At 40.4% G+C, this 12,143-nt stretch overlaps 1 protein-coding gene across 1 annotated transcript in view; it reads right to left on the bottom strand.

Annotated features, from left to right (window-relative positions):
- Window positions 1-12,143, bottom strand: part of TENM3 (teneurin transmembrane protein 3) — a 672,586-nt gene that overhangs the window by 31,551 nt on the left and 628,892 nt on the right. The window lies entirely within an intron of this gene.

The following is a 12,143-nucleotide window of genomic DNA, read 5'->3' as shown; positions in this document are numbered from 1 at the left end:
TTTCTCCCACCTTTGACTTTACTCTTTCATTGGCTTACCACATGTTCCATTTCCTGCTGGGCAGGCATTTCATATCACAGGCTGCCAAGCACACTGAGATACAGTGTGAGACATTAAGCATTTCAGACTGTAACCTATTAGCCTTTGGTTCTTTGGGAAATGAAAACACAAGTAATCTTTGTAGGTAGTAGTTAGAAAGACGTAGGGTTAAGCTGGGATCTTAGTGGCCCAGCTTAACGATTTAGCCCTGAGAAGTTCGGACTTTGTGTCTTGAGAAGGGTCGCTGAATCTAAGTCAAGAAGCTGATAGGGCTGAAGTACTTGTGCAAGGAAGGCCAGTACAGATGTATGGTGGAAGGACCCTTGACAGAGCTTCCACCTAACCAGCCATCAAGCAGTTTCAGAATCATCTCAATTTGCAAGTTACAGTGTGGGGGCTTTGTGAGTACAAGGAGCAAACAAAGTCTGGCAGGGGAGAGAAGTCATATGTGCAAGACTAGTTAAAACAAAACAAAACAAAAATAAATATAAGGTGAGTGGTACAGATAGGCAGAGGTGTTGAAGTGCAGAAAAAGATGTTTTCACGTTGAGGTAGCCAGGCAAAAGGTACATTAAGGTAGAGACCTAAGCAGGGATGTGAAATAGATGTGGGAACGAGGCAGGTATTTAAGGCACGGGAGGACATTCCTGCCAGGAAACAGCAAGGAATAGGGGTGGAGGAGTGGAGGTGGGCGGACCCTGACAGGGTCAGTGAGTGCAAGAGTGGCTTCAGAAGGTTATGTAGGGGTGTTACACTGTTGTTTGTCAGACAGGTTTCAACACTGGAGATGGAAGATGCTTGGAAGAAAAGCAAGGTTTTAATATGGTTAACATGATGATAGTATCAAAGGAGTCCACTGGCAGGGGGACAGATCAAGCTGGGTAATTTTCAGGCTTGCTGATTTCACAGCCAGGAAAACAACAACGACAACAACAAACCCCCACACCATGATTGGCTTAGTTTTTAAAAGTAAAACAAGACAAACAACCAACACTACTATACGGAACATTCATATCATGGGATAACATTCAGTAATGGGAAGAAATGAAGTATTATACACACAACCCTATGGATCAATCTCCAGAGAGTGATGCTGAGTGAAAAAAGCCAATCCTTATAGGTACGCACTGTCTTGTTCCATGTGTGTGATATTCTTGAGATGACAAAATTATACAGAAAGAGAACACATAGGTTTTGCCAGAGATTAAGGAGGCGATTGGACAGGAGGGAAATGGTTGTGGCTCTGAGTAGGTAGCACAAGAAATTCTTACAGTTGTTAAAATGCTGCTACTGAGAGAAACTGGCATTTCTCATATTATTTCTTACAACTGCATGTGAATTTACAATACCTAAAAAAATAAAATAAAATAAAAACAACAAAGAAACCTACCATCTGTTACCCACATCATTTCATAAAGAAAAGCTATCTAAACATATTGAAAACAAAAAGGACCTAATTTCAGGGTAAGATACAATTCTTTAAAGCAAATAAATAATGCTTTATGAGCAATTCTTTACAAAATTATTTAATTTTTACATCGCAGTGACAACTTTTTCACAGATTAGCCCCTATGTTAGTAGAAAGGAAAACAAAATGGAAGAGAGATCAAAATTACTGGGGGCCGGTTAGGAGGGGGTGAGGTAAAGGGCGCTTCTGAACAGGGAATTGAGAGGAATGAAGTAGTGAAGATGACTTGCCGGTACTTTCAGAGATGTACCCTTTTGGATTTCTACAAAAATGCAGAAGCAATGCACCCACAAATGTCCAAATGTCCTCTGAAATACTTTGACCCAAGGCAGTAAAAAGGCATCTCCATCAAATATGGGCCTCTGGACATAGCCTCTGCTTATGTGCAACTTGGTGGTTCAATTTAATGTTGCTTAGTGGCCCAGCTTGTACATTTGTGATGTACTTTTCTTTTATTAGCGTTTTGAATTTACAATGCAATAGGCTCTAGGGAATTTGACTAGAACATCAACTTCATTCCACTCATCTGGTCTTAGCCTTCTAGCTTCAAATTCATCACAGAGCACATTCTTTTCTGCTCCCAACTGACCTCTCTTCACAAAGGACTCTCATTGGACAACACAAGCTCCCTAAGGCTCTCAATGGCCTCTTGCTCTTTCACTGATGGGATGCTCTTACATGATGCTGATCTATTTGTTTGGCCTTAATTTTGATTGTATTTTTGCCTAGACTTGCTGTTTTCATCTTTGTGGTATATTTTTAAATCTCTTTTTAAGTTTCCTAAACAGTGGCATTATCGACAAATACCCCAGAGTGTCACAGCCTCAGTCATACTTGTTGAAAACATTATATTCATCCTGACATGAAATTCACCTCCCTCCCTTGTACAGAGATGACGTTCCCAACTCTTCATTTTCCTTAGTAATGTCACTCATATATTTATCTTTCCATTCCCACACATGCCTTAGACATTTAAAACTGGCCTTTCTGTTCTCCCCATACTCACTGATAGCATATTAATCTTCTGAAAACACCACTATTATAATACTTCTCTGCTTAAAAATCTTTAGTGGATCCTCAACAGAGAAAAAATTGACCGACTTAGACTGTTACCAACCCCTTGTCAATAGACTATTGGCACTGCAAATTTATTCAAGTGGAACCAATTTGCAGTTCTTGAAAGAACTTTCACTAAAACTCCATCATAGGATTTATAGTCTTCAGAGCCTCCCCATAAAATGGCTTCTTTAATCAAATGTTATGTTTTAAAAATTAGCTTCTGCTTTTGTGAAAAATTATGTGTAAATCAGAGTAGGCCTTAGAGAAAAAAGTGAGTAAGCTGGAATACAGAAGCAATAATGACTCTAGAGAGGTGGGGCTATTTTGGGGAGTAGTCTTTTCTTTGCTCCTTGTGCAGACTGTGTGCCTACAATTTGGCCTGATACTGAATCGGGCTGCTTCAAAGATGAGACAGTTTTATATATTTCCTTATATCATGTCTTCAGCATTCCTCCCCTCACCCCTGAAACTTCTAGTCTCTTCACTTATACAGGGTGGATGCCAGCTAGCTAAATGCATGCTTTATCACTCTGACTAGTTTCCTGGTGGGGGGGCCATAGGATAAGCACTGGACTGCTAACCACAAGATATGGGGGTTCAAGCCCATCATCCATTTCTTGGAAATTCTCTACAGGGTCTCTGTGAGTTGGAACCAACTCGACCACACTTAACAACAACAGTTTATCCAAAACTAAACCTGTCCTGAGGAGGCAGAAAGCAGTAGATTTTGGTTTGGGTACATTCTGGAGATCCCTGAACAGGATAAAAGTTGAAATTCGGTTATGATTGTCCTTCCCATCTTCCCCAAGGCCATTCTAGAATAAGCCTACTCTGAGAACTGTTCAGTGGGTATAGATCCTTTTGACTGCAGACTTGAATCACTGTCACAATTCTCATGAAATAGCTATGAGAAGTCATAATGCAGTGTTACTAGGGTTCCAGTTTCATACATTCACGGGTTTATCCCAAAGACAATGTGTTTATATATGTCTGCAATCACTGGATGACTACAGACAAGTTCTCTCATTAACACACTTGTCTTAGTCTTGTTGTTATGTGCTGTGGAGTCGGTTCTGACTCATAGACACCCTGTACAGGGTTTCCAAGGCTGTAAATCTTTATGGGAGCAAAAAGCCTCATTCTTCTCCAGCAGAACAGTTGGTAGTTTCAAACTGCTGACCAATTCATAACCAGTCTTGTTAGGGTGACTAAAAAGGTCCACTCAAAGCTTCCAAGAGTATCTGCTGGGCCAGTTAAATTTAAGGCAAGTAGGTTTGACAAATATTTTTGGGAGAGACCAGTCGCTGGAGAAGGATATCATGTTTGGTAAGGTGGAGGGTCAGAGAAAAAGAGGAAGCCCCCCAACGAGATGGCTTGGCCAAGTAGCAGCATCGATGGACTCGAAAGTGTGGCAATAGTAGTGAGGTTGGCCCAGCATCGGGCAATGTTTCGTTCTGCTGTGCATAAGGTCACTATGAGTCGGTACCAACTTGATGGCACCTAACAACAACAACAACAACAAAGTGGTGTGGCGCTGTGGGCTAAGGCGTCAGACTGCAAAGTTATTTGAACTGCAAGGCTGGTAGTTCAAGCTCACCAGCTGCTCCTTGGAAACCCTATACAGGATCGCTATGGGTCAGAATCGACTCGACGGCACTTAACAACAACAACAAAGGGGTAATTGGAGTCCTGGTGTGGTACTGCATGATAAGCACTGGACTGCTAACCACTGGACTGCTAACCACTGTAGGATAAGCGGTCCATTTGAACCTCAAGATTTACGGTTCAAATCTATCAGCCGCTCCTTGGAAATCCTATACAAGGCTGCTATGAGTTGGAATTGACATGAAGGCTCTTAACAATGACAACAGCTAATTGTCAGAACCAATTCAATAGTACTTAATAACAACAAGGGGTAATCTTGATAGATTTTCTAGAGGGACACAGCAAAGTTGGGTGGGGTTTATTATAAGATATTTTAAGAAAACTGAAAACTGATGAGAAAAAGAACAGGAAAATTGTGCCAAGCACGGCAATGCACCTGCTCATTCTTTGAAGGCAGCAAGGGCTTTCCTATGAGAATTTAGTTGGGAAACCTTACCCCACCCACCCTACAGCCCTAATCTTGCTCCTTTAGGCTTCAGTTTGTTCCTGGAACTCAACATTTAAAAGGAACATGATTTGAGTCCTTTAAGGATGCAAAACTGCCATTTTGAAGTGGCGTTAAGTCAAAGAACCAGGAATTCTTCAGAGAAGAGTTACTGACTGCCATTGAGTCCACCCCAACTCATAGTAACCTCATGGGACAGAGTAGAACTGCTCCTTAGGGTTTCAGAGACAGTAAATCTTTATAGAAGCAAACAGCCTCATCTTTCTCCTGCAAAGAATGGTTTGAGTTGGAAACATTGCCTTCAGTGGTATAGAAACTAAGATGGAGGCGATGCAAAGAAACAGTAGTTTCACATTTTGGTATATTTGTTTGTAATGGTTAGGGTTTTGTGTCAACTTGATGAGGATTTCCAGAAATTTGGCAGATGGTGAGGAAACAATAGTTTCTTTGGTTTCTAGTTAACTATGGTGAGTGGCTATGAGCAGCCAATAAATTACAGGGATGCTTCCTTAGGGATGTGGCCTGTTCTCAATATAATGGACATGTGGGAGGGGCTCTCTCTCTTCCACTAGGGATCTGGGACTCTGCAATTGTAAGCCATTTCTTGATAATAAGCTTCTCTGTATATTGTTGTTGTTAAGTGGCATCGAGTCAGTTCCAACTCACAGTAACCCTGTTAGGGTTTCCAAGGAGCAGCTGGTAGACTTGAACTGCTGACCTTGTGCTGATTCTACAGCACTACACCTGGAGTCCATATACATAAATATGTTACACTTGTTCTGCTTCTCTAGAAAACTCAGCCTAATACATGTTTAATATAGGTTTCTATGACATTGTAGTAATATTTTTTTAGCTTACTTTCCTACCTAAACCAGTCTTACTACCCACCAATGGTGTTCCTTAGGTATTGGCGTTCCTTAGGTTCAAATTTCCTTCTATGGTGTGTTATTGTTAGTTGCCATCCAATCAATTCTAAGTCCTGGCACAAGGTAACTGCTGCGCAGGGGTTTCAAGTCTGTGAACTTCTGGAAGGCTGCCAGGCCTGTCATTTGACGTGCCTCTGTGTGGGTTCAAACTATCATCTTTTTGACTAGTAGTCGAGCACTAAACAGTTTGTGCCACCCAGGGACAACAGTCATATTAAAAAATAAAGACACAGTTACATCAGTAAATGTGTGCTTGTGAATGGGGGTTTACTGGAATTACTGTCTGAGAATGCTACGTTGTTATGTGTTGTCAAGTCAGTTCTGACTCATAAAGATTCTGTATAGGATTTCCAAGGAGAGACTGTTAAGTTTGAACCGGCGACCTTGCATTTCAAATCGACCTTGTGGTTCAGTGCTTATCGTACAGCGACACACCAGGACTCTGAGAATGCTATACTGCTGTTTAATCAAGTTTAAATTGAACTCCATCACACTGAGAAGAAAGCCAAATACTAAACATGCTGGCTGCACAGCTGTTAGAAGCAGAGCCAGGTCTAGGCCCCAGGATGTTGGCTTTCCAGTCCAAGGTCACTTCCATTATACTTTCCAGCACACCAGGCAGTAATGCACTGGAAGATCCAGAAATGGGAAGAGAACAAAGACATTTCTACATCTAATACTTAACATCAGGAGTCACCAGGTGGTGCAAACAGTGGCAGTAGGAGATGCCTTGAAAAAAAAGGCTTGGGGATTCCTGAAAGATCAGCCATGGAAAATCATATGGAGTAGAGTTCTACTCTGACAGACCCAGGTCTCTATGAGTTACAACTAATTTAACAGCATGAAATTGAATACCTAGCATGAAAAAAAAAAAATTAAAATAAGCCCATGAGAGGCAAAATATGACCTTGAACATATTCCACCTGAATTTAGAGACCATCTCAAGAACAGATTTGATGCATTAGGCACCAATGACCGAAGACCGGAAGAGTCATTGGATAACATCAAGAACATCATACAGGAAAAAAGCAAAAGGTCATTAAAAAGACAATAAAGAGCTCTTCCAGTCCCTGGCGCGCCAGGAGCTGCGGGCATCGGTGCAGACATGGCCAAGTCCAAGAACCACACCTCGCACAACTAGTCTCGAAAATGGCAAAAAAATGGTATCAAAAACCCCGATCACAATGATATGAGTCTCTCAAGGGGGTGGAACCCAAGTTTCTGAAGAACATGCGCTTTGCCAAGAAGCACAACAAGAAGGGCCTGAAGAAAATGCAGGCCAACAACGCCAGCGCCATGGATGCACGTGCCGAGGCTATCAAGGCTCTCATAAAGCCCAAGGAGGTGAAGCCTAAGATCCCAAGGGGTGTCAACTGCAAGCTCAGTCGACTGGCCTACATTGCTCATCCCAAGCAGGGGAAGTGTGCTCGGGCATGCATTGCCAAGGGTCTGAGGCTCTGTCCGCCAAAGTTCAAGGCCAGTGCTAAAACTAAGGCTGAAGCTTCAACCAAGGTCTCAGCTAAAGCTCCAGCCAAGGCTTCAACTCCAGCCCCAGCCAAGGCCTCATCTCAGGCTCCCAAAGGTGCCCAGGCCCCCACAAAGATGGAATAGAGTTCTCCATCTGAGGACAGCAGGATTGGCATGATCCTTTGGGCTACCATCTGTATGGAGCTGGTGTCCTCCTGTGCTATTTGTACAAATAAATTTGAGGCAGGAAAAAAAAAAAAAAGACAATAAAGAAAGAAAAGGTATCAGAAGATACTCTGAAATTTGCTTTACACTACAGACAAGAAGAAGTGAATACAAAAAATGAAGAAGTCAAAGAGATGAACATAAATTTTAAAGGTCAGCTGAAGATGACAAAGTCATGTATGACAATGAAATGTGCAAGACTGGAGTTAGAAAACCAAAAGGGGAGAACATGCTCAGCATTTCTCAAGCAGAAAGAACTGAAGGAACTCGACTTGCAAGATTGAAGGATTCTGTGGGCAAAATATTGAATGATGCAGAAACTATCAAAAGAAGATGGTAGCACATAAAGTCATAGTACCAAAAAGAAATTGACAGATGTTCGATCACTTCAGGAGGTGGCATTTGATCAAGATCCAACAGCAATGAAACAAGTCCAAGTTGCACTGAAGCCACTGGCAAAAAATATGGCTCCAAGAATTGATAGAATAAAAACTGAAATCTGATGCAGCACTGGAGACATTCATTCATTTCTACAAAAACATTTTAAGATTTATACCTGGACAACTGATTGGAAAAGATCTATATTTGTGTCCATTCAAAGAGAGGTATTCCAATAGAAGGTGGAAATCATTGAACACTATCATTAATATCACATGCAAGTAAAATTTTGCTGAAGATAATTCAAAAGTGGCTTCAACAGTACATCAAAAGGGAAGTGCCAGAAAATCAAGTTGGATTTAGAAGAGGACGTGGAACAAGGGATGATATTACTGATGATGTCAGATGAATTTTTGTCTGAAAGCAGAGAATACCAGAAAGATGTTTTACCTGTGCTTCATTGACCTTAAAAGCTTTCAGCTGTGTGGATCATGACACGCTTTGGATAACATTGTGGAGAATGGGAATTCCAGAACACTTAATAGAGCTCATGGGAACCTGTACACAGACCAAGATGCAGTTGTTAGAACAAAGGGTCACAGAATGGTTTGAAAGGAGGAAAAGTGTTTGCCAGGGTTGTATCCTCTCACCGTATTCATTCACTCTGTAAATAATTGGAGGAACTGGATTATATGAAGGACTGGAAGAAGACTCATTAGCAAACTGAGGTATGCAGATAATACAGCCTTGCTTGCTTCAAGAAAAGAGGACTTAAAATACTTACTGATAAAGATCAAAGACCACAGCCTTCTGTATGGATTGTACTTGAATGTCAAGAAAACATAAATCCTCACAACTTGACCAGTAAATAACATCATGATAAATGGATAAAAGAGTGAAGCTGTCAAAGACTTCATTTCACTTGGACCCACAATCACCATTCATGCTAGCAGTAGCTCAAAAATCAAATGACATATTGCATTAGGCAAATCTGCTGCACAAGACCTCATATGCATGTGAAAGTTGGACAATGAAAACACAGACCTTAGAAGAACTGATGCATTTGTATTATAATGTTAAGTGAAAAATACAGAAAGTGCCATGGACAGCCAGAAGAACAAATTGGTCTGTGTTGAGAGAAGGACAGCTGGAGTGTTCCTTCGAAGCCAGGTTGGTGAAACTTAGTGTCTCATACTTAGGACATGTTATCATAAGGAGGGACCAGTCCCTGGAGAAGGAATCCCACTTTATAAAGTGGTGGGTCAGTGAAAAAGAGAAAGAACTCCAACAAGATGGACAAGTGGCAGCAGCAATGGGGTCAAGCATAATAATTGTGAGGACGCTGCTATGAGTTGGAACCAACTGGATGGCACCTAACAACAACTAGCATGAGAAGACAAAGCAGAAATGACCGATTTAGCCAGTATGACTTCTAAAGAAGAAAATTGTTTATTGCTCGCTAAGGGATCTAGGATCAGGAACCTCGCATTAGTAAAATATGGGTACCAAACAAACTGTGGTTACTAACACCAATGATTTTCACCCCTATGAATGTCATTAATGGCTGGCATAAATAATGGTAGATTTAAGGTACAGAGGAGTCACAAGAAGTAATAACCACTCTCTTTAAATATTGGGATCTGTGTGTTTAGAATATAATTGTTAGCAAGGAAGATTTTTGTAGATATTCTAGAGCTCATTTAACTTCATTACCATATCTCCTATTTTATATGTGTTGAACTTAAAAGATATTTCAGTAGTGTTTAATTTCAAGACAGCAATTTATTTATTCTAATTTCATTTTTTGGCAGAGACCCATATATTTGGAAATAGGAAAGCTCATAGACATGAAAAGGCAGTTGGAGAAATTGGATTTCATTTTAATAAGAAACTCATTTTTTTCTCTTTGCCATCTCTCCTTTTCAGAATTTAGAAAGCAGAGGGTAACACAGAATTTCTCTCATTAATTAGATTTTAAAATGCCCTTTTAGTTTCAGACAGGCTTATTTCTAACTATAGAGGATTATACGATGATCAATCTGCTAGTGGTAGAATAGGTTGGGGGTGCATAAAAAAGAAGTGACCCATAAAAACCTGAATTGGAGGCACAGCAACAGGAATGGAAAAGACAGGGGAAATCTAAGAGGAATAATATCTAGAAGGACAAAGGAAGGAAAAAGGACCCCTAGGTTCGAAGTCTAGATGATGCTGTGTGGTGGTTTTATTAGCGTATATGGGAGTATATGAATTGACTCTGAATCATGGTGACCCCTTATGTGTAGACTAGAACTGCTACATAAGGCTTAAAAAGATTTTTTGATTGCATTTTCTGTGAAAGCTTATACAGAAACAACACAAATAGTTCAGTGACATTGTTTACATTTTTCATAATGAGTCAACATCCATTTCAATGGCATTCTAGTTATTTCATTTCAGTATTTTAGTTTCCCTACCCCTTTATCCCTGGTGTGGCGCTGTGGGCTAATGCATCAGACTGCAAAGTTTTTTGAACTGCAAGGTCAGTGGTTCAAGCTCACCATCTGCTCCTTGGAAACCCTATACAGGGTTGCTATGGGTCAGAATAGACTTGACGGCACTTAACAACAACAACAACTCCTTTATCTTCTTATCTTTCCTTTAAAGTAATTGTTGAGTGCTCCATAGGGTTTTTAGGACTTTGATTTTGGGGAAGCTGATCACCAGGACTGTCTTCCAAGGCACCTTTTGTTGTTGTTGTTAAGTGGCATCAAGTCAGTTATAGCAACTCTGTATAGGGTTTACCAGGAGTGGCTAGTAGGTACCAATTGCTGACCTTGCAATTAGCAGTCCAGTGCTTATCATGAAGTGGTTCACTAGGACTCCTTTGGGTGGTTTAAGTAGACAACTTTTGGTCTAGTGTTGTGCACTTAACTGTGTCTTAATCACCGTATCTTCTTTTTAATGTGTTGAAATTAAGGTGTTAGTGGGATAGTAACAATGGTGGGAATGTTGCTTTTATCATTTTTGTCCCTAAAGTTTTGTTGTTGAGAATATACACAGCAATGCACACACCAACTTAAGTTTCTACATGTACAATTTAGTGACATTGATTATATTCTTTGAGTTGTGCAATCATTTTAATCCTATATTTGAATTGTTCCTCTTTCATGAATATAAACCTTTTACTCCCTAAGATTACGATCGAATCTTTGCTGTGATAAATTTGATTCCACATAGATAGTTCTTAAAAACAGAACAACGCTCAACCCAACTTTTAATTTTATTTTAATTAAGTAAGGTGTGGCGCTGTGGGTTAATGCGCCAGACTGCAAAGACGTTTGAACTGCAAAGTCAGTGGTTCAAGCTCACCAGCTGCTCTTTGGAAACCCTATACAGGGTCGCTGTGGGTTGGAATTGACTCGACGGCACTTAACACCAACAAGCTAAGCTATTGTTTGCTTTTAAGAAAACTTCATGAATATTTTTAGTTTAAGGTTTAAAGGTCATCTCAGAGCAGTACTTTCAGGGGTTCATTCAGTCTCCACGGTCCCAGAAAATCTAGAATCCATGACTACTTGAAAATTCTGTTCTACATTTCCCCCCATTTGATCAGAATGCTTCTACAGAATCTTTGATCAAAAGGTTACCTAATGGTAGCTAGGCACCATTAGGTTTTCTGGTTTCATGGAGGCAATAAGCCACACATTCCGTATCCTCATCCAATTATTGCCTTTCGTTCCTCTGTTGTTCCAGGTGAAGAGAGACCAATTGTCATTTCTTTGATGGTCACTTTCAAGCTTTCAAGACCCCAGACACTAAGCAATGAACTAGGATGGAGAACAGAAGCATTAAACACATTTTTGAGCAAATAAACTAGGCTATGCCATGAAACCATGACTCTAAACCTCCAAACCAAAGAAGCAATTTCCATGAAGTGTTTGATCGCATACAAGCAACCTTGAATCTCCTCTTTTTGTCTCTGTAAATGTTATCTATCACACAACTTTTCCAATTCAACTTTTCAGAGGCGCACTTGACAGGAACTGTGCAATTTTTACACCGTTAACTCCCCCTTTCCTCTTCCCTCCCACCCCTGGTAGCCACTAACACACTTTGTTCTCTGTATATTTGTCTTTTCTTGTCTTTTTATGTAAGTGAAAAATGCAATTATTTGTCCTTTTGTGACCGATTTATTTAACTCTGTATAGTGTCTTCAAGCTCCATCTATATTGGAGCATGCATAAAAGACTTCATTTCTCCTCTGGCTGAGTAGTATTCCATCATATGTATCTACCATATTTTGTTTTCCATTCATATGCTGATGGGTATTTAGGTTGATTCCATTTTTTGTCTATCAGGAATACTGCTACAATGATTGTTGCTATACAAATCTGTTTAAGTCTCTGCTTTCAAGTCTTTTGGGTATATACCTAGGAGTGGATTTGCTGGGTCATATGATAGTTAGTTCTAAGGAGTCCTGGAGACACAGTGG

Source organism: Chrysochloris asiatica, unplaced genomic scaffold (genome assembly GCF_000296735.1).
Source record: "Chrysochloris asiatica unplaced genomic scaffold, ChrAsi1.0 scaffold00011, whole genome shotgun sequence".
Taxonomy (NCBI): domain Eukaryota; kingdom Metazoa; phylum Chordata; class Mammalia; order Afrosoricida; family Chrysochloridae; genus Chrysochloris; species Chrysochloris asiatica.
Note: the sequence above shows the minus strand (reverse complement) of the source record. Positions and strands in the feature narration are given on the sequence as shown.